This window comes from Trichosurus vulpecula, chromosome 3, assembly GCF_011100635.1.
Source record: "Trichosurus vulpecula isolate mTriVul1 chromosome 3, mTriVul1.pri, whole genome shotgun sequence".
NCBI lineage: Eukaryota > Metazoa > Chordata > Mammalia > Diprotodontia > Phalangeridae > Trichosurus > Trichosurus vulpecula.
In genome coordinates this window covers 345,373,919-345,396,943 of record NC_050575.1, presented here as the reverse complement: position 1 = coordinate 345,396,943, position 23,025 = coordinate 345,373,919, and the positions used below count along the sequence as shown (strand labels likewise).

The 23,025-nt window shown below is 46.2% G+C and overlaps 1 protein-coding gene across 2 annotated transcripts in view; it reads left to right on the top strand.

Annotated features, from left to right (window-relative positions):
• The window catches only part of TTC7A (tetratricopeptide repeat domain 7A), a 204,427-nt gene that overhangs the window by 25,338 nt on the left and 156,064 nt on the right, over window positions 1–23,025 (top strand). The gene's annotated exons all lie outside the window — the stretch shown is intronic.

Genomic DNA, 23,025 nt, shown 5'->3' with positions numbered 1-23,025 from the left:
TGTCTCTCTCACAACTCATGACTAAGTAAAAGAGATCATTATAACCCACTTTACATGGTAACTTGCTTGCCCATCTATTGTATCATTTTAGGTATTTCTGTAGATTACCCTTCTAATTTTTGAGGTTGCAAACTGGGACCCAGACAGATTATTTTTGTTGCCTAAGATTTCATTGAATTTGTAGAAAGTCTCAGTATGTCTCCTGACAGCCAGCTCTCAGGGCCCTTTTTCTCCAGACCGTCATGTCTTCCATGTTTATGCCATGTAAATAGGTGGCAGTGGCTGTCGGTGGTGCCTTGCCAAGGATCTCTGTGGTCAGGAGAGCCCACACTGCATCTCGTTCCCTAGATCTCTTCAGCTCTTCTTTGCCTCACCACTGTTGTCCTTTTAGCAAGGGACTTCTGTCTACCCCCAGAGTTGGGGCTTACCCACTAGAACCTTGGAATCTCTCCTTCCTCTGCCTGGGGCCGGGGCCGGGGCCAGGGGGAGGAGGAGCCTCTGGACTAATGGCGTTCTGTGGCTGCTGTTCTCCTAGCTTAGCTGGGGACCCTAACAAAAGGGGAGTCCTGCAGTAGCACCAAGTATGAATACTGTGCAAGCTGAAGACAGTCCTGTCCCAGTGCACTTTGGTCTTCACTGTCTTCTCCTCTTACTCTCTGAACCCTGTTCCAGGCTGTTCCCAGGCTGGTCTGGACATGTTTAATTTGGGGGTGTGGGCATATTATGGCATTGCTGCCATCTGGCAACCACAGCTCCTGGACTTGATGGTTGTGTGTATGCACATGTTTGTGCACATGTGTGTACGTTTGGGAATATGGTTCATTTGTCATTGGAGAAAAAAACTGTAATCTCTTCCTTGAGTTTGTTTTTTAGTTCTTTTTCATAAATGTGGCCCAATATATATTGCTGTTTGTCTACTGCTTTCTGCTCTTTTCAGCACACCACCAGGTTTAGGGGATTGAGAACTCTGATGGTCAGAGGTGCTGCTGGGTAGGTAAGGAGACAGGGGCTGGCTGTATTCCCTGTAGTGTGGGTGTGTGCCCTGCCCTGCCCCCTCACCCTCCTGCATGGTACTTTGACCTTTGTCTTTACTGTTCAGTCTGTGCTGTGTGTCATTTGGCATGCTTGGCTTTGCCCTCGTCTGTGTGCCCATGTGTATAAACATATTTGCCGGCTTCCTAGTGAGCCTGTGCTGATCTGCATGATGATCTCAGGTCTGTGTATGAATGAGTCTTGTGGGCCTGAGATCTTGGGCCGCCCACTCCCTAGCTGCCTCAGGGAGCAGGAGAGATTAGAAGAGGAGCTTGATGGGGCGCTGAGCCTAGGAAAGTTAGCCAAGGATATTGTGAGGGCTGCATTAGTTCCTTACTGCTTCTCTTCCTTCTGGACCTCTCTGTTGCCCTTGACAATGTGGACCCATCTTCTCCTCTTGGATTCTTTCTCCTCTGGGTTTTCATGCTGCTGCTCTCTCCCGATTCTCCTCTCTATCTAACCATTGCTCAGTCTCCTTCGCTGGCTCATCATCCACATTGTCCTCCCTTACTCTGGGTATGCCCTACAGCTCTGGCCTTTGCTCTCTTCTCTTTTCTTCTTTCTACACTCTTGGTGACTTCATCCAATCTCATGATTTTAACAGCCGCCTCCATGCAGATGACTCAGATCTATAATCCAGTTGCATATTACAAGTTGTCAATTGGACGTTATCAAACTGGACATCCCAGGGATGACTGGACAGACTCAGCATATCTAAAGCAAAGGTTGTTATCTTTTTCCCTAAACCCTTCCCTCTGCCACACTTCACTGCCATTCTTTCAGACCTGCCCTTGCTCTTGTTCTCAGCTCTCACTCTCACTTGCCTTGTCCCCAGATCTTGCCATTTCGCTCACCACATTTCTCACATCTGACCCTTCCCCTCCTCTCACAAAGCCGACATCTTACTTAGTTCACCACTTTTTCCTGAACAGTTATTGCGAGGGCCTCCCAGTTAGGCTTCCTGGCTCAATTTCTCTCCAAAGTGATTTTTCTTAAGCACATACCTCCTCATGTGATTCCCCTGCCCAGCCAACCTCATGGCTCCTTGGCTCCTTAGTACCTTCAAGGGTAAGTGTAAACTCCTTTGTTCTGCTTTGATAATGCTCATCACAGTTTGGTGCCCCAGCCATTGCTCCCCTCCCACGCTGTGATCAGTGAAATTGGCCTCCTCTTTGTTCCTCACTTAGGACCCTCCATTTCCCTTCTCCTTCCTTTGAATTAGTCACACCCCATGCCTCACCTCCACCTTGGACGCTGCCTTTCTTCCTTCAGGATGCTACTCAGGTACCACCTTCTACATTCCTAGTGTCAAACCCAAAGAAAAACAGGGGCCACTAAGCCACACATGAGGAAACCACATATTACATTTCTAATTTATTTTATCATCTGTTATATTTTCATATACATTTATATTTTACATATTGAGTATATATTATGTATCTCTGTTGTGGTTATCTAGTTTATTTATCTTGTTAAATACTTCCCAGTTACATTTTAATTTGATTCTGGACACATTCGGGAGTGTTGAGGAATCATGGGGCCATGTGTTTGATATCTGTTCAGTATGAACTTTTTCCTGATCCTTTACCTTAAGCTGCCCCCACCCTAACTGCTAGTGCCTCCCCACCCAAACAACCTTACATTTGTTTGTATTTGTTCTCTTTATATTTATTCTGAATAGGCTTGTCTATTTCTCCTCTACCTGTGGGGATGGTTTCATCCTCCTTATCTCTGGTGCCAGGTACATAGTAGGTGCTTGTTGATTGGCTGATTGAAGGAAGGGAGAAACTCAGAAAAATGTAATTTGCATCGGGTCACCCAGCTGATGCGTAGCTGATGAGAGAACTAAAACCCAGGTCTCTTGACTTCTAATCCACTGTTATTTCCTGTTTACGTTGTTGCTTTTGATGGAACAGCTGCTGTCTGCTAACTAGCTTCTTTCATTAGCCCCATCTAACACAGAAAGAAACACTTTTGGGGATGGGGTTGGGGGGAGGACTGGGAAGGGACTGACTTGTCAAGGTAACCTAGCTAGTTAGTAACAGTCAAGACTAAAATCCAGGTTTCCTGACTCCCACTTCTGTTAATCAGAGTAGCTATTATCCTGATCATTCCACTTAAGTGAGGTTTCATTCCAGTATTGGGTGTTTTGGGGCGGGGGGTAGAAGGGAAGCATGGCATTTCCCCTCACCAATTACATTTGACTCTGTCTAATGTGAAAGGGAAGAGTCAAGTATCTATAGCAGCTGGGGAGAGCCAGGGACTGACCACCTGTACAGAACAGTCCTCAAGGAATTGCAGGAACCATAAACTTTCTTTATGTCCTGTATCTTGGGTGTAGGCTGGGTATTGATGGACCTTCCGTCTAGAATCACAAATGTCTCTGGCCCTCAGCATTTAGGCTTTTGCGGGAGCAATCAAGGAACAAATTCTATGTCTTCCTCATACCCTGTAGGTTATACAGACCCTGTCAGTCTCTGTCCCTTGTACCCCTTGTGGCAAAAGGGATTCATGATTAGGCTCAGAGTCCTTTGCCTGATGTGGGTCATGTTTTGGCTGTGCTTGGAGGCAGAGGCTGGGCTTAGATGACCTCTTTGTACCTTGGGAGATGAGTCAGGTCCAGTCATGAATCTGGGGAAATTGGGCCTGTTCCTCTTCCTTCCTTTACCTCCTAGCAGCAGAGAAGAATCATGGGCTTCCATATCTTCAACCATGTTAAGCTTACAAAGCACTTTTCTCACAATATTCCTCAGAGGCAGGCATACAAAGGTTATCATTCCCCTTTTACAAATGAGCTAACTGAGGCTTTGAGAAGGTAAGCCACATGCAAGGGTCAGGCAACAGGGAACCAACTGGAGGGAGGCCCAGATCGAAGTCTTCGGACGCTCCGCCAACTACACCGTGTTCCCTCTGCCCTGTGACCCACCAGGAGCCTGCATCCAGGGTCAGCTGCTTCTAGGTCACCTGCTGGGCCCTGGGGATTGTCTTCTGGATGAGGTGGCTGCTTCATTATCCTCTACCCTCAACCTTCCCCTCTTCCAAATTTGGCACCCCACCCCCCCCAGGATCTTGGGGTCACAATCTTGGCATCCTCCTCGGCTCCTCCCTCTCATACTCCCTTCAGTCCCCACCCCCCCTCCATGCCCACCTTCACCACCTCTGTTCCATCCAGTCCCTTTTCTCCACTCTGGCCCTCACCACCCCTTGCCTAGATCATTGCAGCAACCTCCTCCTGGTTCTCCCCACCTGGGTCTATGCTACACACATACAGCTGCTAGAGGAATTAAGGACAGATCTGGCCACGTGACTCCCTTACTCAACCAATTCTTGCAGCTTTCTCTTAACTCAGATCAAATATAAACTCTTCAACTTTTTAAAGCCTATATACACCCTGGCCTCAACTTACCTTCTCACCTCCGTGGACGTCCCTTCATTTCCTGCAGCTGCACTCCATCCCTGCTCTCTGTGCCTTGGCCGTAGCTGACCTGGCCAGGCCTGGCCTGGCACTCTCCTTCTCTGTGGTCCTAAGAGCCTCTCTCTGCTCACACTCACCCGCTGCACTAATTCTTTGCTGGTCCCATCCTCCCATGACTAATGCAGACTAACTTGTATTTCACTACCCCGTATACATTTGTATTTACTCACTCTAAATTTATGCTGTCTGCATTTTTGCATGTACTTGTTTTCTCCCTCTTTAGGATGTAAACCCTTTGCAAGCAGGGATTGTTTCATTCTTTATATTTGCCTTAGTAGGTGTTTAATAAACACTTATTGATTGATTGACTATGGGTGAAATTTTTAAAAACTACTTTGTGTTTAGGATCTGTAGGAGGAAGCTGTGTGGAATTACTGACTTCTAACCCCCGCCCCCTCCCCCCCAAGCAATTCCCCAAATCATATTAGGAGACTATTTCTCTGTGGCGGGGTGGGTGGGGAGGTGACCACTACCCCTACCTGCTATGATTTAGTCATTGGTCAAGCAGATAGATACTGAATACTTAATGGTGTATCCAGCCTGGGCGTAGGTACTGGTAGGGAATTCAGAACTGTTCCTCTGACCCCAGAGGGCAGAACTAGGGTCAATGAGTAGCAGTTGTAGAGTGGCAGATTTAGGCTTGATATAAATTGAAGGTTCTTGACCTGGGGTCCACAAACATATTTTGATAGTTGTACTTTGATAAAATGAGTGACCTTTGTAATCCTGTGTGTTTCATTTTATGCATTTAAAGACATTTCTGAGAACCAGCCCAGAGATTTCACCAAATGGTCAACAAAGGAGCCCATGAGACAAAAAGCTTCCTAACCCTGTGTCCACATAGAACAGACAGGCCTCATGACCACTTGTCCAGGAAGTTACAGAGAAGAGTCTTCTTCAGAAGGCCTCTGAATTTCCTTCCAGATCTGAGATTCTGAGTCTGTGAAGTTGTCTTAGACCTTTAGATGTACTCTCTAACTGGGGAGACAAGACTGTCACTCCTGAGGCAGCTAGATGGTGCAATGGATAGAGCTCGGAGTCAACTGAGTTCAAATCCAGTGTTAGACATTGGCTGTGTAACCTTGAATAAGTCACTTGATCTCTTTTTACCTCAGTTTGCTCATCTGTAAAATGGGGATAATTATAGCACTTCCTCCCGGGGTCAAGTTGGCGAGCATTGATTAAGCCTCTACTAGGTGCCAGGCATTGTGCTAAGCATTGGGAAAACAAAATGAAACGAAGCTACAGTCCCTGCTCTCAAAGAGTTTACAGTCTAATGGCAGAGAAAACAGCCATTGACAGACAAGATATATATGGGGTAAATGGGGTGATATCTCAGAGTGAAGTCACTAAGATCAGGGAGCCCTGGAAAGACGCTTCTTGCAGAAGGTAGGACTTTAGCTGATACTTAAAGGAACCCATTGGGAGAGAGTTCCAGGCATGGGGGATGGCCAGAGAAAATCGTTGCATGCAGTCAAACATTTATTAAGTACCTACTATATTCCAGGCACTGTGCTAAGTGTTGGAGATACAACGAAACTTAAAAGACAGCTCTTGTTCTCAAGAGGCTCACATTCTGAGGAGGGGGAGGGTGCGAGGAAGACACGACTGCTATTACAAGTGAGGTATAGACAGGATAAATTGGAACTAATCAAAAGAAGGAAGACCCAATGCTAGAGGGGAGAAAATGAAATATTTAAGGCTTTGCAAGCATTGGGCCGCTAGGTAGCACAGTGGAGAGAGCGCAGGAGTCAGGAAGACTCTTCTTTGTGAGTTCAAATCTGGCCTTAGACATTTACTAGCTGTGTCACTTAACCCTGTTTGCCTCAGTTTCTTCATATGAAAAATGTGCTGGAGAAGGAAGTGGTAAACCTCTCCAGTATCTCTGCCAGGAAAACCCCAAATAGGGTCATGAAGAGTCAGATACAACTGAAAAACGACTCAACAAAGTTGCAAGCCTCAAAGTACTATTCAAATGCTAACTGTTATGATATGTTTGAAACAAGTCAGTCATGCAGAAGTGTACCAAGTTGGTGTACCATCCATTCTCTTAAAAATATTGAGCACCCATTATGTCAGAAGACTGAGAAATGAGGACTGGAATCCACCACTGATACCTGGGGCTAAGCAAAGGTGCCATTGGGATCAAGGGACAGTGACCTTGCCGAAGACATTTTTAGTCTGGAAAATAGTTAGGTTTATTGCTACAGCATAGGAATCAGGTCCTAGAGCTGGGCCTGGGACCGGGGGGTCCTGACACCTCCCTCTTTCTGCTGTACGTCTCTGTAGGTGCCCTGTCTGCGGGCAAGTTATATTCGAGAGATATAGTGGAAAACAGGTTGGACTCGGCCTCCAGTTTAAATTCCAGCTCTCTTACTGTCTGTGTGATCATCATAATGATGATGATGATTTCTCTAATGATGTTTTAATGTTTACAAATGGCTTTATGTATATTATCTTAGCTGATTCTCCCAACAACCTTGTGAACTAGGTGGTTTTAACCCACATTTTACAGATGAAACTGAGTTGAAGTGGAGTGCTATGCATCCTGCAGAGAGTAATTGCCCAGCCTAGGCAAGTCACTTGACTAGGTGACCTCTGAGTATCTAGAATCCTCTGGGCTGTGAGTTTGGGGGAGTTTAGGAATGCTGTGATAAAAGCTGACAGCTTTTATAGGTTGTCCCACTCTTGGTTTTCCAGGATAATAACAAAAATAGTAATTCCATTAACAGCTAACATTCACTTAGTGTTTGTTACGTGCCAGACACCCTGCTAAGTACTTTCCAATTATTATCTCATTTGAGCCTCACAATAATCCTGGGAGATAAATGCTGCTATTTATCATCCTCTTTTTAGAGATGAGGAAACCAAGGCAAACAGGTTAAAATGACTTGCCCACCATTTTACAACTATTAAGTGTCTGAGGTCAGATTTGAACTTGACTCTTCCTGACTCCAGGGGTTGGGAGCTCTAGACAATTTCCCAGTTTTTGTTTCATTCTCCTTACTGCTGACTTAGGCGACTCTTAAACCCCAGACTGTCTTGAGAAATACAGTCATCAGGCAGGGTCCAAAATAGGCCTGTCACAGGAGCTGGCATGCCTTTGGAATTTTATAGTCTATAAAGCAACTTATGGGCACTTTCTGGTTCTAGAAACAACCCTGTGAATGAGAGTCAGTAGGATAAGTATTAACCACACTCTGCGTGAACCATCAAGAGACTTGCCCCAAACCTGTGCCTGGCCAGTTGTCAAGGTCAGAGCTGGGCCTCAGGTCTAGGTGTTCTCTTTTAGCTACTGCACTGCTAAGGTAACTTGCTACTGACACCCCCTCACCTGCCCTGTGAGAACTCCCAGACCTTCCTGTTTGTCCGCATGGCTATCCAGAGGACCCCACTAAAGTTCTTGTGGCCTTGGCACAAGACAGTAGCATTTGATGTCATTCTCTCCCTTCTTCCAAAAACCTATGTCTTCAGCCTGGGCTTTTCAGCTAGATATCAGGGAAGAGAACAGCTAAGTTTTTTCATGCATTATTGTGAACCAATTTTAGCTGGCTCAATATGTTCATTTTTCTTAGGGATGCTTTTATTTTTAAGAGGATACTTTTTCAGCTTCTAGAATGGAGCCCCATAATGGAATTTTTGGCTCTGGGGTGATGTCTTTCTGTTTAACATGGGAAGTAAGAAAGAGAAAGCCGTTCCGTGTGCTCTTCCAAGCCCTTCCCTGGCTGGGCCACCTAGAGCCAGACAGTTCATCCTCAGGCTCGTGGGCTTCCAGATTAGCCCTGGTGGGCCCAATACGACAATGGAAAGAACATGGAAGATTCAGAAAGCCTGGATCAAAGGTTAGAGAGGACAGATGTAGGCCTGAAAGAGGAGCCCTTAGAGGTCCAGTCCAAACCTTTTATATTACAGATGAGGAAACTGAGGCCCAAAGAGTTGATTGATTTGCCCAAGGTCACACAAGTAGTTAATTTGAGAGGCAGGATTTGAGTCCTTCGCCTGCAAAAGGACTGTACCACACTGTCTATGATACTGCCTAGGAGCTGAGTTTTAATTCCAGCTCTATTTTCTCCTACTGACGTGTCCCTGTGGGGAACCTACTGAATTTCTGTGTTTTGTGTAAAATGAGGCCATGTGGTTTTGTACCTCCTACTTCCCAGCATTGCTGAGGATAGCATTCTGAAGCTGTCAGGGTTAGGGGAAGGGGAGGCTTTTTTGTATTTTTTCATTGAAGATAGTTCTTGTCTGTTTCAGTAGCTGGGCAGCTTGGGGAGCTACCAGCAAGTCCAGTGAGGAGGGTCTAGATAGAGCCATAAGAATTTGGATCCATCTGATTCTTCTCCTTTCTGTACCTAAACAAGAGAGGCACTGCTTTAGCCCAAATGTGTCAACAGCTCAAGATACCAAGAGAAGAGGAAAGCAATTATTTTTCCTGAGAGTGAGAAACCCTTAGAAAGACCAGGCTGGAGATGTTTCTTCCCCCCCCCCCCACTTTTTCAGGTGTTTGTTAATGATTAATTATTGATACTAATAACTCACATTTATATCGTGGCCCAAGGTTTCAGAGTTCTTTCCTCATCCTGCCATGTGAGGTAGTATCATTCCCATTTTGCAGATATACAGACCGAAGACTTGAGTGACTCACTGATGGGTTCACAAGGTAGCAGACTGGAGCACCAGGACCAGCCCAATGTTCTGCCACCACTGAATGGCTCCTTCTTTCAGAGGCAAGGTTTCCATGGCTCTGACACTTGCTGGTCATGTGAATGGGCAGGTCCCTGCCTCTCTGAGTTAGCCCTGTTTTACAGATGAGGAAACTAGTTTTCCAGCTGCCACCAACTGTAGCTGATCCTTGTGAGCAACTAGTTACATTTGAGGATCAGTAAACCTGTAGTGCTTGGCTGGATAGGCCATTCAGTTCTTTGGGCATGTCAGACGTACAGTCAGGGATCAGTGTGTAAAAGAATTCTGAGACGTGGAGTTTTTCAGTTAGTAAATAGGGATATGCACCACTCATTCAAATAGCAGTAATATAAATTAGGATATTGGAGTATAATCAATGCATAAGGTGTGAGAACAAATGAGGGAGAAATCATTCCTAGCTGGATGTGGGACGGGTAAAATAAAGGTGTCCAAGGTCTGTTTCAGCTCTAAATCTATGATCTGGTGACCTGGGAAAACATCATGGAGCAGGTGGCATTTATGCTAGGCTTCAGAGGAAGTACAGATAATAGGGGGTGGGAGGGGGACTTTCTAGGCATAAGAAACAGTACAAGTCAAGGCTTGGAGATAGGACCGTACTTAGGGAGCTACTGGTAATCTAGGTTGACTGCTGTCTGGAAAAGCTGGACAGATTGCTTAGTGGTGGTGCTGTTCTTCCTTTCACTCTCATAAACTTCCTTGTAAGACTTTCTGGTTGTTTCAGGGGGGATCAGTCTTCTCTCTCCAATTTGACAGTTCCTCGAGGGCAAGATGTGTGTGCACATGGGCATGTGGGCTTTTTTTTCTCTTCCTTTTTCTTCCTTAGTTTCCCTCCCCTCCTTTACCCCCCCTGCACATTAACCCACCACTCCAGCAAAGCTGCATTACTCTCTTCTCATATATGCCGCATCCATCAGTTAAGTTGCTGTGGTGTGCCTGGCACTGTGCTAAACTATTGGAATACAAAGACAGGTGAGACAACCTCCCTGCCCTTAAGGAGACAACACATGTCGGTATATTCAAAATACATACAACATAAAAACAGTGTCTTTTGGGGAGGATGAGTACTAGTAGCTGGGTTGGGTGTGGGGGGTAGGAAAGATTTCATGTAGAAGGTGGGTTATGAGTTGTTTCGAGGGAGGCCGAGGTGAGGGATGGGTGCCCTAGGGTTTGGGAATGGCACATTCTCTGTTCAAAGGCCCCAAGGTAGGATTTGGAGCATGGTATATATGAGGATCACCCAGCAGGGCCAATATGACTGGAGTGAGTGAGGAAAGAGCAGGAATGAATGTATTAGGAAGGGGACAGGTCCAGCATTAGGCTTTATATTTTATTTTGGAGATAATAAGGAGACCCCTGACTTTTCTGAGTAGTGGGGCTAGTGTGGTAAGACCTCCACTTAAGGAAAATCCCTTTGGCAGCTGTGGGGAAAGAATTGAGGCAAAGTGAGTGAATTAAGTGGAATAGTCCACTTGAGATTAGGATGATGTCCATGAGGGAAGAGAACAGATGGCAGAGATATTATATAAAAAGACCCAATGAGATCTCACATTTCTTTTAGGACAAGTACTCCCACAATTTGATGTGGGGGATGTGAAAGTAAAAAGTCTAGATTGACCCTCTGGGGTTGTGAATTTGGATGACTGGAAGGGTAGTAGTGTCCTTAACAGAAACAAGGACATTTAAGAAATGGGTGGGGGGGGTTGTTTTTAATTTATTTCATTTCAATGAACAAAACTAATTTTATCTCCTTTTTACTTCCCCCCCACCCCAACATTTTTTTTTAAAGAAAACAAAATACTTTTAACAAATAGGCATGGTTAAACAAAACAAATTCCTATGTTGGCTATGTCCAAAATATCCAGGTCTCATTCTGCACCCTGAGCCCATTACTTCTCTGCCAGGAGGTGGGTAAGTAGCATGGTTCATCATTAGTCTTCTGGAATCTTGGTTGGTTTTTGCATTGATTAGAGTTCTCAAGTCTTCCAATGCTGTTTGCCTTTAAAATATTGTTATTATTGTATAGATTGTTTTCTTGATTCTGCTCTCTTCTTCCTGCATCAGTTTGTACAAGTCTTTCCAGGTTTCTCTGAAATTGGCCTCTTCATTATTTCTTTTGGCACAATAATATTCCATTACATTTGTTTACCATAAGTTGTTCGTTCATTCCCCCATTGATGGACACTCCTTTAGTTTTCAATTCTTTGGCACCACAAAAAGAGTTGCAATTAATGTGTGTGTGTGTGTGTGTGTGTGTGTTGTGTGTTGTGTGTGTGTGCCCTTTTCTTCTTTCTTTGAACTCTCTTTGGATTATGGGCCTAGTAGAAGGGTGGGGTTTTTGGGGTATTGATAATGAATTTGTTTTGAATATGTTGAATTTCAGATGCTTACAGGACATTCGATTCTTGACTGGAGATCAGGAGAGAAACTAGGTCTTGGGATCATTTGAATGGAAATAATAGTTGAATCCATGGGAGCTGATGAGGGCACCCAAGTGAGGGTAAGAAGAGAGAAGCAGACCTAGAACCTCAGAATTAGCCTTGATTTGAGCCTTGAGGTACTCCTACAGTTTGTGAAAATGACATGTGTAATGATCTAGAGAAGGAGACTGGGAAGGAATGGTCAGACAGGAGGAGACCCAAGCAAGCAGTTTCAGGAAAACTCAAGGGGGAGGAGAAATGCTGCAGAGGTCAAGTTGGATGAGGACTGAGAACAGGCGTTTGGATTAGACGAGGGACCATTGCTAACTTTGGAGAGCAGCTTTGGTTGTATGATGAAAGAAGCTAGATTACAGATGGTTTGGAAGAGAATGAGAAGAGAGAAAGTAAAAGCAATAGGTTTAGACAGCTTTTTCAAGAAGTTTGAGAGCAAAAACCCCACAAATAAGATGATCCCTAACTGGGACAGGATCTAGAAGTTGGGGGAGATTTGAGCGTGTTTGTAGGCAGCAGGAAAGAAACCAGTAAATAGGGAGAGGCTGAAGATGAGAGGAGGATCTTCTGGAGAAGGTGGAAAAGGATGTTTGAGGAAAAAGCGTTTGAGGAGAGTCATCGTCCTTCACAAGAAGGCCACCATTTCATCAGATGCTGGAGTCAAGGAGGACATGATGGGGGGCAGGAGGTGATGACAAGGGGCTGTGAGATGAGGGAGCTTTGGGGGAATGGCCTCTGTTTTTCTTGTTAAATTATGAAGTAAGTTCCTCAACTGAGGGGAAGCTGTGGGGAGTTGTGAGAAGACAAGAGAAAGTTTAGAACAGCTCTCGTGAGTGGGACAAAGAATCAATTAGAGATAGGATTTCCTGATTTTTTTACCTTTGCTCCATCTGTTTCCCCTGCTCGTCTCCCTCCCTGTTTAGCCGAGTCCCATCCCTACCTCTCCCATGAGGCCATTGATGACTCACCCCAGGGAGCTCATGCACTGTTGTCAGGAATGCTACTCCTTTGACCTGTGGAACACACGCTGTGGTGTTGTTTGCTGAAGTGCATTCAGAACCATGGAGCTCCCTGTCTTAAATGCTACTTTGAATCTCCCATGCCATCTAGTAGGAAGCATTTGATTCAGTGAGTGTTTACTGAGTGCCTACTGTATGGCAGGCAAGGTCCCAGACACCTTTCATGGAGTAGTTGCTCAATACATGCTTTTTGACTATAATGAATTGACAATAAACACTCCAAGATCTCCTAGGTTCTAAGGGATGTGGAGCTAGAAGGGACCTGAGATTGACTAATCCATTTTCCCCATTTTGCTGCAGAGGAAATTAATAGCTGACATTTAAAGGCTTTAAGGCTTGCAAAGCACTTTCTTATTGGTATTACAAATATCTCATGTATCTCAAATTACAAGCCTGGGAGGTAGGGGCTATTATTAACCCCATTTTACAAATGTGGAAACTGAGGCAGATAGCAGTTAAATGACTTGCCCAGGGCCACGCAGCTAATTAAGCCTCTGAGGCTGGATTAGAATTCAGGTGGTCTTGACTCCATGTCATCCAGCACTCTGTCCACTGTTGTGTCACCTAACTGCTACCGAGTGAAATCTAGGGAAGGTCACACCATTAGTAAGGAGCAGGGTCGGGATTTGGGCCCAGCTCTTCTGATTCCGAATTCAGTGCTCGCTGCCCCTCATTGAATTAGATTAGCCACGTGATCTCCCTGATAGGGTCCCATCTTCTGCTGAATCCTAAGCCAGGAGTCAGGCTGTCCATTAGCATAATGATGCCCTTCTGTTTTCCACTTCCTGACCTGTGCCCACTCGGGAGGGAGTGGAAGCTCAGAGATGAAGGACCTCCTCCAAGGTCCCACAGCAGGCACTACCCAATGTGGCTCTGTCCATTCCCAGACTGGCATTCTTTTCGTTGTGCTCCATGGAACTAGCCTTCTAATTATGGTGACAAGACCCCACGTGAAACGAAAAGAAATGATAGTAGGAGGCTGGAACATATATCCTAGGAGTTAATTGTGTATAGGCTATAAATGTGGCAGGAGTTTGGAGGAAGAAGGAGTTTTGTTAAGGCTTTGTGGAGGAGGCAGAATCTCAGATGAGCCTTGAAGGAGGGGTGGGATACTCATAGACAGGGGATCAGACTCTGGGAGTACTGGAGGCAAGGCAGTGTCGGGATACAAATGGAGGTGTGAAAGACCTTGTCCTCAGAGAGCTCATTCTAGTGCTGTCCAATTAGGGAGAGCAGACAAACAGTGTGTGGTACAATGGAATGAGTCCTGGCTTGGAAGTCAGAGGACCTGGATCCAAATTCCACCTCAGGAGCTCTGAGGGCAAGTACCAGCTTCCCCAGAGTAAAATCAAGGGGTTTGAATGGCTTCTGATGTTCCCTCCAGCTCTAGAGCTTTGGGCCATGTAAATGCATCAATCCTTTTGATACTGGTGAGAGTGATATTTGCTGGAAAAAAAATGGTTTTCATCTCAGGTGTGTGAGGGGAGGGAGGAGAGTGAAGGAGGGCTTTTTGTGTAGGATGTCATGTCTCAGTTGGGCTTTGATGGAAGCGGGAAGAGCTTTAACAGGAGAAGATTTGGGGAAAAGAATTTGTTCCAGGCATGGGAAAATGATGTGCCCTCAGGTAGCTTGCCATCTAGTAAGATGTTTCTCTGCTTTGCATCAAAGTGAAGTTTCCTGGCCCAAAACAAACCACTCTCCTTTGTCAGAGAATAATTGCAGATGGGTACCTGCACTCCCCTGTCTGCTTTGCTTTGAGTTGGGAGGTGCTCATTCAGCTTAGAGAAAGTGGGACGTGTGATGTTTCCCAACCCCTGATATGACTCTCCTCATGGAGCCGCACTGTTCTGTGTTCCATTTGATTCTCTCGGGGGTTGTGCCGCTCTGGAAACACGAACTTCACGTGCCTTGCTTCTGCCTCCTTAGCAGTATTGTAAACTCCTGGAAGGCAGGGAATCATGTTTTTCGATCCAGCCTCCAGAGTTCACTGCCTTAGGCCTCTCTTGTGACCCAGACCCAGGGCCCACCAGTGTCAGGGAGAGATGCAGCTCATTGGCCGGACTGAAGTGTGAGGTTGGTTGGAAGGCCTCTGGAAAAAATAAGTGTCCCAAGTTCAGAGAATGAAAGAATTTGAAAGAACTTTGGAAAGTAGAGAAGCATTATCGACAGTCAAGAGCTGTTATTGTAAGACGCTTCTTTTCCCATCAGATACCTTTTGTGCTTTCCCACTGGCAGCCTGAACTACTTCCCAAGGGACTGAGCACTGAATAGTTGGCTTCTTAAAAAAGGAGCTGAGTCTCCAGGAACCAGGGGTGCCCTCTGCGGCTGGAATTAGCTATTTATTTTGGCCGCCTTCTCATTAGGGTGTGCCTCCTTGCTTTGTGGAGTGGAGAGAGGAGTGGAGGTGGAGTGTATGTATTTTCTCTAATTCAGATTCTGAATTTTGTGGCCAGTAAATAAAGATGGAGAACTTTCAGGAAGGGGAAAGAATAGTTTTTACCTACCTGGTGGTAGGGATAGTTGTGGTATCAGTAGGCCCTGTGTTATATGTATGATATGGAGGTGGCTAGGTGGCTCAGTGGATAGAGCTCTGAGCTTGGAGTCAGGAAGACCTGAGTTCAAATCCAGCCTCCGACACTTACTAGCTGTGTGACCCTTATCTTGTAGGTAAGTCACTTAACCTCTGTTTGCCTTAATCCACTGGAGAAGGAAATGGTGAACCCTTCCAGTATCCCTATCCAGAAAACCCCATGAACCGTATGGTCCCTAGGGTCACAAAAAATCAGACGTGACAGAATCGACTGAACACCACCAACAACAACAACAACCTATTGTGATTAGGTGTGGCCCATTCTTTTATTCGGCCACTCGTTCAGGAAATCTTCACTGAGCGCCTACCTCGTCTTTCATCAAGGTGTGTGGTGGTTATGGAAAGACATGGACCTCTGCCCTGAGGCAAGGCTTGCCCATGAAACAACCTGAAAGTAGTTTATTTTTTTTGAAAAGTCTCAAATCTGTTTCAGATGTGTGGGATGCAGACGTGTGGAGAGCAGCAGGAATTCAGACTGGGGGAGGGAACTCTTGCTGTTTTAGCCCCTTAAAGCTTCCATTCTCTCTCCTCACAACAACTCCCGGGAGAGAAAACACTGGAGTCAGGAAGACCCAGGTTAGCTCCCGCCTTGGACACTTACTAGTTAATGTGTGACCTGGGTGTGTCGTTTAGCTTCTACCTCAGTTTCCTAATCCATGAAATGGGAGGTTTGATTTGGTGACCTCTGAAGGCCTTCTAGCCCTAAATTGTTGCTGCTAAGGGCCTGTGGAAGCAGGCGATGCAAATATTATTGTCCCTGCTTTACAGAAGGGGAAGTGGAGGTTCAGACTGGTCAGATTTCTCATCTGGGGTCTCAGAGCTAGTTAGTGACAGTTTCTCAGTCAGCGGTTCTTTCTGCTTCTTTTGGGGGCCTCTGTCCCAGGGCCAGCAGGGCACAGTGTTTTGAAATGTATTCTTTGGGGAGCATGCTCTGTTTGAATGACAATGACACAATCACCCCTACTCTTGGGCTATGGGAGTCATGGCATTTCAGAGTTGCAGGGAATCTTGGAAGTCGATTGGAAGAAGACTTAGACCCTTTGGGCCAGGGGCTCTTTTTCTGTTTAATGCATCCTTGTAGCACCCCTCCTGGGAGTGTTTGTAAATGCATTGAATAAAATACATAGGATTACAAAAGAAACAAGTTATATTGAAATGCAGTTATCGAAATATTACAAAAACAAGCCCATGGACTGCAGGATAAGAAACTCTGCTCTAGTCCAGTCCCTACACCAGAGAGGTGACGTGCTTTTCTGAAAGTCATAAAGCATCATTCCTCTAAACATACATACATACATACATACATACATATATACATATTATACACGTCTGTATGTATGTGTGTGTATATATGGGTGCTTTAAATCAGCTTAATTGGAAAACTTCAAAAGACAAGAAGGGGAAGGGCATAGAATAAGAGCAGACCAAAATTTAGTCATGTCCTGCCTAAAGTTATAGAATTCTTGGATCCATAGACATAGGAGGAGCTCACTTTGAAACTCTAGTGGTGTTTTGTCTCTCCGATTTAGAAGTACATGTTTAATCAAGCATGCTGTTTCCCTTACCTGGGATGCCTTCCCTCTGCTCATCCCCCAAATATGCCCCTCCTCTTCTTCAGCCAGGGTCCGAATCTGCGGCCTCCACACTAGCTGACTGGTCACTTCTTGGCTTGTCTGCATTCCTGGTGGAGCCTTTTGGTGGGGATTCTTCCCTGGTCTTTAAGTCCTGAGTGTTGGACTTTATCTCTAATGTGAGGAGAGAGGCAGCTGGTGGAGGACTTAGGGGACCCAGCCTCGGAGCCAGGACCTGCGTCAGACGAACGATAGCTATGTGACCACGGGAAAGTCTCTTCCCTTCAGTCCTCCAGATGACCACAGATTGATGGAGTTTCCACATTGGGAATTTGTCCTAGTGGACCAGCACCGTGGCCCTTGTCGCTGGAGGTGAGGCAGGCTTCGATGGCCAGGGCAAGACTCCCAAGCCCCAGTCTAATCTGACAGTACTGTGCAAGGCAGCATGTTGGGCACTGAGAATGCAGAGACAGAGGGGGCGAGGCAGGATAACCTGTAACCAGATAAACGTGTGTGATCGTTCAAAGAAGAGAGAACATGGGGAGAGTTGTAGAACTGAGCCTTAAAGGGGGCTGAGGAGGTTCCGAGAGTCAGAGGTGAGAAAGGGATGTGTTCTAGGCGGGAGGGAATGGGCAGAGGCAGCCGAGTCAGGGAACAGCAGATTTAGCTGGAGCACAGCGTACGTGAAGGGGGCGGACGATCGGCTGGGAGCTTAGAAAGGTAGCAGGGATCTGGATCAGGAAGAGCTCTCGATGCCCCATTGAGGAGTTTGCATTTGATCCTAGAGGCATGAGGAGTGGCTTGAACAGGCTTGAGCTCTGTGAAGATGCGTTTTGTCAGCCATGGGGGGTGGATGGGGTGGGGTGGGTTGGTGGATCAGCATTTCTATGGTGCCTACCATGTGCCCAGGCACTATGCTTTGCACACACTGTCTCATTAGATCCTCACAACTCTGTGAGATGGGAGCTTTTATGATCCCCACTTTATAGCTGAGGCAGAGGTTACGTGACTTGTCCAGGGCCACATGGCCAGCAAGTGTCTGAGGCAGGATTTGAACTTGGGTCTTCCTGACTTAAGGCCCAGTACTTTACGCACTGTATCCCTCGGAGCTGAATTAAAAAAGACTACATAGTCTTACAAAAACTTATGAAAGTCTTGTAAAAACTGGACCGCCTGCTGTTCTTTGAACTCTGCGTGCCTTTGGCCATTCCCCCAACTAGAACGCCTCCCTTCCTCACCTCTGACTCTCAGAACCCCCTCAGTCTCCTTGAAGGCTTGGTTCATAAGCCATCCCTAAGCAGACTTCCACAACTCCTGTCGTGTTTCAAGAGGAGACAAGGACTTGGACTAGGGCAGTTGCCGTGTGAGTAGAGAAGGGAAGGGGCAGTGGATGCAGAGATGTTGGAAAGATTTATAAGGCTTTATAAGCTATTAGGGGAGATGGAAGAATCACCTCACTTTTCTATTTTTATCCCAGGGCTTAGCCACGCTTGTCTCATAGCATTCATTCGTTCATTCACCTTGGCTTTGGCTCTGACCAGGTGGACTTTCTTCATTCCCTGGGTAGCCCATAGCAGTAGGAAACGGCCTCCTTCCTGTATGTTTTTATGTTTCCCTTGTTGAGTCTCAGACCTTAACAGTACAGCACAGGCCTTGGGTGGTGGTGGTGGGGGGGGATGTTTTGGATCATCCCCTGGGTCCCTTCCCCGCTCTGACTTGCTGTGCCTAAATGCGAGAGGCCAGGTTCTCGAAGTCTTCCGTGGCTCTGTATTCAGAGCTTGAGGCCTCTGGGTGGGGCTTCTTGGAAAAGAGGCCATCTGTGCAAGATGATTCATTTTTTAAAAGGGGAAAAATAATGGAAAGAAATTATAACTGCCCCAGGTTTCAGTCTCAGACTGTGCCAGGGTCAGCAAGGCCCCAAATAGAAAGTGCCAAGTTAATTAAAAAGCAAGTAAACTCCCCTGCCTGGATAGGAAGCCTCTGGAGGGAAAGAGGCTGACTTTTGCTGACTAGACCCCTTTTGCTCTTGGGAAACAAATGACAGTGCCTAGCATTTCCAGGCAGTCCTGCCTTCCTGCCTGAGGCACTGTTAAAAGTCACAGGAAGGCATGGGACAAGGCCCCGGGCGCAGGAGTTGGGCACGGGAGGGAGAACCTAGATTGCTCTTCTCTGGGCCTCAGTTTCCTTATTTATTGCTTGAAATTCTATCAGTGATTCTTTGGGTTGAACATCTTGGATGATAACCTCCTTTCTTTAAATACAAAATCTGTCTGGGAGGGTGGGCTTGGGCTGGGCGAGGGTGAAGGGGGTAACGTATTCAGCCTATGAACTCTTCAGTACAAATTCATTTATCGGATTATTTCTCCCTATAGTGTGTGGCTAAATAGAAGGGACATTCCAGGGGGTGGTGAGGGGGCCAGCAGTGTCAGGAAAGCCAAGGCCCAGGAAGCCAAACCATACCATCTTCAGGATTCTGTCATGCTCTTGCCTGTCACCAACCTCTTAGTGCTCAAGTCTCGGGGACTGGACCAGAACACTATCCTTGGCTTGTCGAAAATCCCATAGGGAAGAGAATTGGTAGTAAAGGTCTTCTGTGCACCATAAATAGGTGGCCTTTTTCAAACACAAACCAAAACAAACCCCAGGAGAGCCAAGTTCTTCCTGGGTTTGGGCAGGGCCCCCCTCTAGCCATCTGTGGTTTTGTTTCCTGCCATCCTCTACCCTCTAGAATCAGGTTTCTGAGGCAGCCCTGTGTCCCAGCCCAGAGGGTGTGGCTGCATTTCTGTGGCTTTCTCCAGGAGAGGGGGAAGGAAGACCAGCAGCAAGGAGGGAGCCATATCCCCTTTCCTTCCTTCTCTCCCTCCCTCCCCCCCTCTGTCTGTCTGTCTGTCTGTCTGTCTGTCTGTCTCTCTCTCTCTCTCCCTCTCTCTCTCCCTTTCTTTCTCCCTCCCTCTGTCTCTTTCTCTCTCTCTCTCCTCTCTCTCTCTCCCTCTCCCCCTCTCCCCCTCTCTCCCTCCCTCCCTCCCTTCCTCCCTGTTTCCCTCCTTCCGTCCCTCTCCCTCCCTCCCTCTCTCTCTCCCTCCCTCCCTCTGTCTCTTTCTCTCTCTCTCTCCCTCTGTCTCTCTCCCTCTCTCCCTCCCTCTCCCTCCTTCTCTCTCTCTCTCCCCCCCTCTGTCTCTCTCCCTCCCTCCCCTCTCTCTCTCTCCCCCTCTCCCCCCCTCCCCCCTCCCTCTCTCTCTCTCTCCCTTTCTCTCTCTTCTCTCTCTCTTTCTCTCTTGATAGAGAGCTGTGCCTGACTTCTTTGTGATTTCTGTCTCTCCCCCCACCCCAACATTAAATAGATCTTTTTTGTTTCCTATTTTTAAAATCCCGGTAATGACTCATTTGGCAGGAGGCTTATTGATATTTGTTGACTTGAGTAGTTGGATTTTTCTTTAGTCTTCATAGATTTTGAATTAGAAGGAACTTCAGAGGCCTGGTACAACCTGAGTATTTACAAGAGAATCCCTTCTACTGCATCTTTAACAAGTGGTCATTCAGTTTTTACATTGAAGGTCTAGTGAATGACAGTCTTTTTTTAACTTTTTTTTTTCAATTAACAGTTATATTTTTCCTCCCTCTCCCTTCCCCCCTCCATTTAAAAAAGAAAGAAAAAAGAAAAACCCTTGTAACAAATATGTATAATCAAACAGAATAAATTCCCACAGTGGTCATGTCCAGAAAAATGTGTCTCCTTCTGTTTCCTGGGTAGCCCCGCATCAGGAGCTGAGTAGCATGTTTCATCATGGTTGTTCATTACATTTATCAGAGTTCTCTCACAGTGCTGCTGTTATTCTATAAGTTGTTGTCCTGGTTTTGCTCACCCCGTTCTACATCAGTTCACACCAGTCTTCCAGATTTCACTGAATCCATCTCTTTCCTCATTTATCATGGGACATTAAAATTCCATTACATTCACATTTGTTCAGCAGTTTCCCCAATTAATGGGTTCCCCCTTAGTTTCCACTTCTTTTCTACTGTAGAAGGAGCTGGGAGGGGTTTTTTTTGTACGGATGGATCCTTTTCCTTGATCTCTTTGGGGTGTAGGCCTCTTAGTTGTAACTCTGGGTCAAAGGGTAAGTTTGACGAGTATGCCATATCATCTATGGCTTTTTCCAAGTCATCGGTAAAGATTACACGATGAAGTTCCAAGGACAGATCCTCTCGGCTCTCCTCTAGAAACTTTCTTCCAAGGAGACGTTGGAGCAGTGGTGACCGACTGCCCTTTGAGTGGTCATTCAGCCCCTTGGGAGTCCCCCTTGCTCTCACTGCTGTCAAAGGCGCCTCAGCAGATTACCAGCTCTGCCTCATGTGACTGCAGTCAGAATTCCAAACTAACACCACACCCCCTTCTGTCCAGCACTTTGTTTTCCCCAAAGCTCTCTGATAACAGGGTCTTCCTGACCCTTTAAGGGAAGTCGGGCAGTTTGTTATTTGACAGATGAGGGAACTGAGGTTCAGCAGGCTTAGTCACAGAGTACCCAGGCCTAGTGATGCCCAGGCCAGAGGCTGGCTAGCTGGCAAAGTGAGTAGAGCACAGGACTTGGAGACTGAATCTTTCCTCAGACACTGTGGGAAACCTGGGAAAATCGCTTCGCCTCTCCCAGCCTCAGTTTCCTCATGTGTAAAATGGGGGTTATCATAGCACTGGGGTGGTTGTACAATTCGAATGTAATATTCTGAGTACATGTAAAGTATTTTGGAAACCTTAAAGGACTCTATAAGTTGCTAACTGTTATTAGCTCGCTTTTGGCTACCTAGCCAGAGAAAGGTACCAGCAGAGCTTAGAGTGGCCAGTTCCCGAGCCGGAGCAGCAGTCAGTTCTTGGTTGTTCCTTTCCCTGAAGTTCAGCACCACCATCCTCAATTGCCATGTTGGTCATGTCCCCAAGGCCTTCATTCCCAGTCTCTACCACACGGCACTCTTGGTTTAAGGTCAGCCTTGCATAAAGCAGTACCAGATGGGAAAATTTCAAATTTATCAGAGGCATCACAGAATTATTATTTGTATTGCAATGGACCTCAGTGGCCACCTAGCTCAACCTGTGTGCAGAAGGAATCCCCACTCTACTATCTCCAGCAAGTGATGGTCCCATCCCTCCTGCAAGACCTCCCAGAAGAGGGAACCCTACCACATCTGGAAGCAGAGCATTCCACTTTGAGAGAGCTCTGATGGTCAGGAAGTTTCAGTTCCCCTCTTTGTTCCTGATACTGCTCTCTGGGGCCTCCTTGACATGACAGCTCCACAAATACTTGGGGGCAGCAATCATGTTTCCTGGAGTCTTGTCTTCAGTTCCTTCAGCCTGTTGTCCTGGCTTTGACATGGACCCCAACCTGTGACCACCCTTATTGCCCTCCTCTGTACAGCTCCCTGACCCGGAACACAGTGCCCTAGATGAAGATCAATGAGGTACTGGATGTTGGCTTTACTTAACAGTCACAGGGATGGAAGCCATTTCTTTACAAGAGGACTTCCTGTAGGGTTCCCCTCGTGGATTTAAAATAAGAATTTATTTAACCATCATTTCATTAGCGCACAACTTTCCAAAAGTGCCACTGTTTTTTAAATCAAGGTTCATTGCACCTCCCTCCTCACCTGTCCACTCAAGTCTGGTTTTAAGTTCTCCACTGCCATTCCTGGTAGCTTAGCTCCTATGCTAACTGAACTTCGATTTATTTGAAAGGAGCACTCGATTTTTAATCAGGGGGATTGGGTTCAGATCCTGGCTCCATCATTTGCTATCCATGTGACCTTGAGCAAATCATTCAACTTCTCTGGGGCTCAGTGTCTTCATCTGTTTAAGAGAGGGTTGGGCTAGATTGCCTCTATGGTCCTTTTGAGTTCTTTATCTATTGTTCTTTGTTCCTCATGCACATATTTTCATTTGAAAAAAGAAAGCTTACGTCTGGTATGCTGGTTAATACCTGGCTTTCAAAAAAAATGTACATATGACATTTTTAAGTTTAAGCCACATTATTAATATTTTCTCTGTCACATAAGTCTCAACAGTTAACAAAATAATAATTCAGGTCTTGGTTTGCTGATCTCTAATGCTCATCCTGAAATTTTAACAGTTAGCTCAAGCTGGTACAAGCTGGCTCCAGCCACCCTGGTTGTGTGTGTGTACGTGTTTGAACTCACTCGAGCCCCAGTTCAATACCATGCG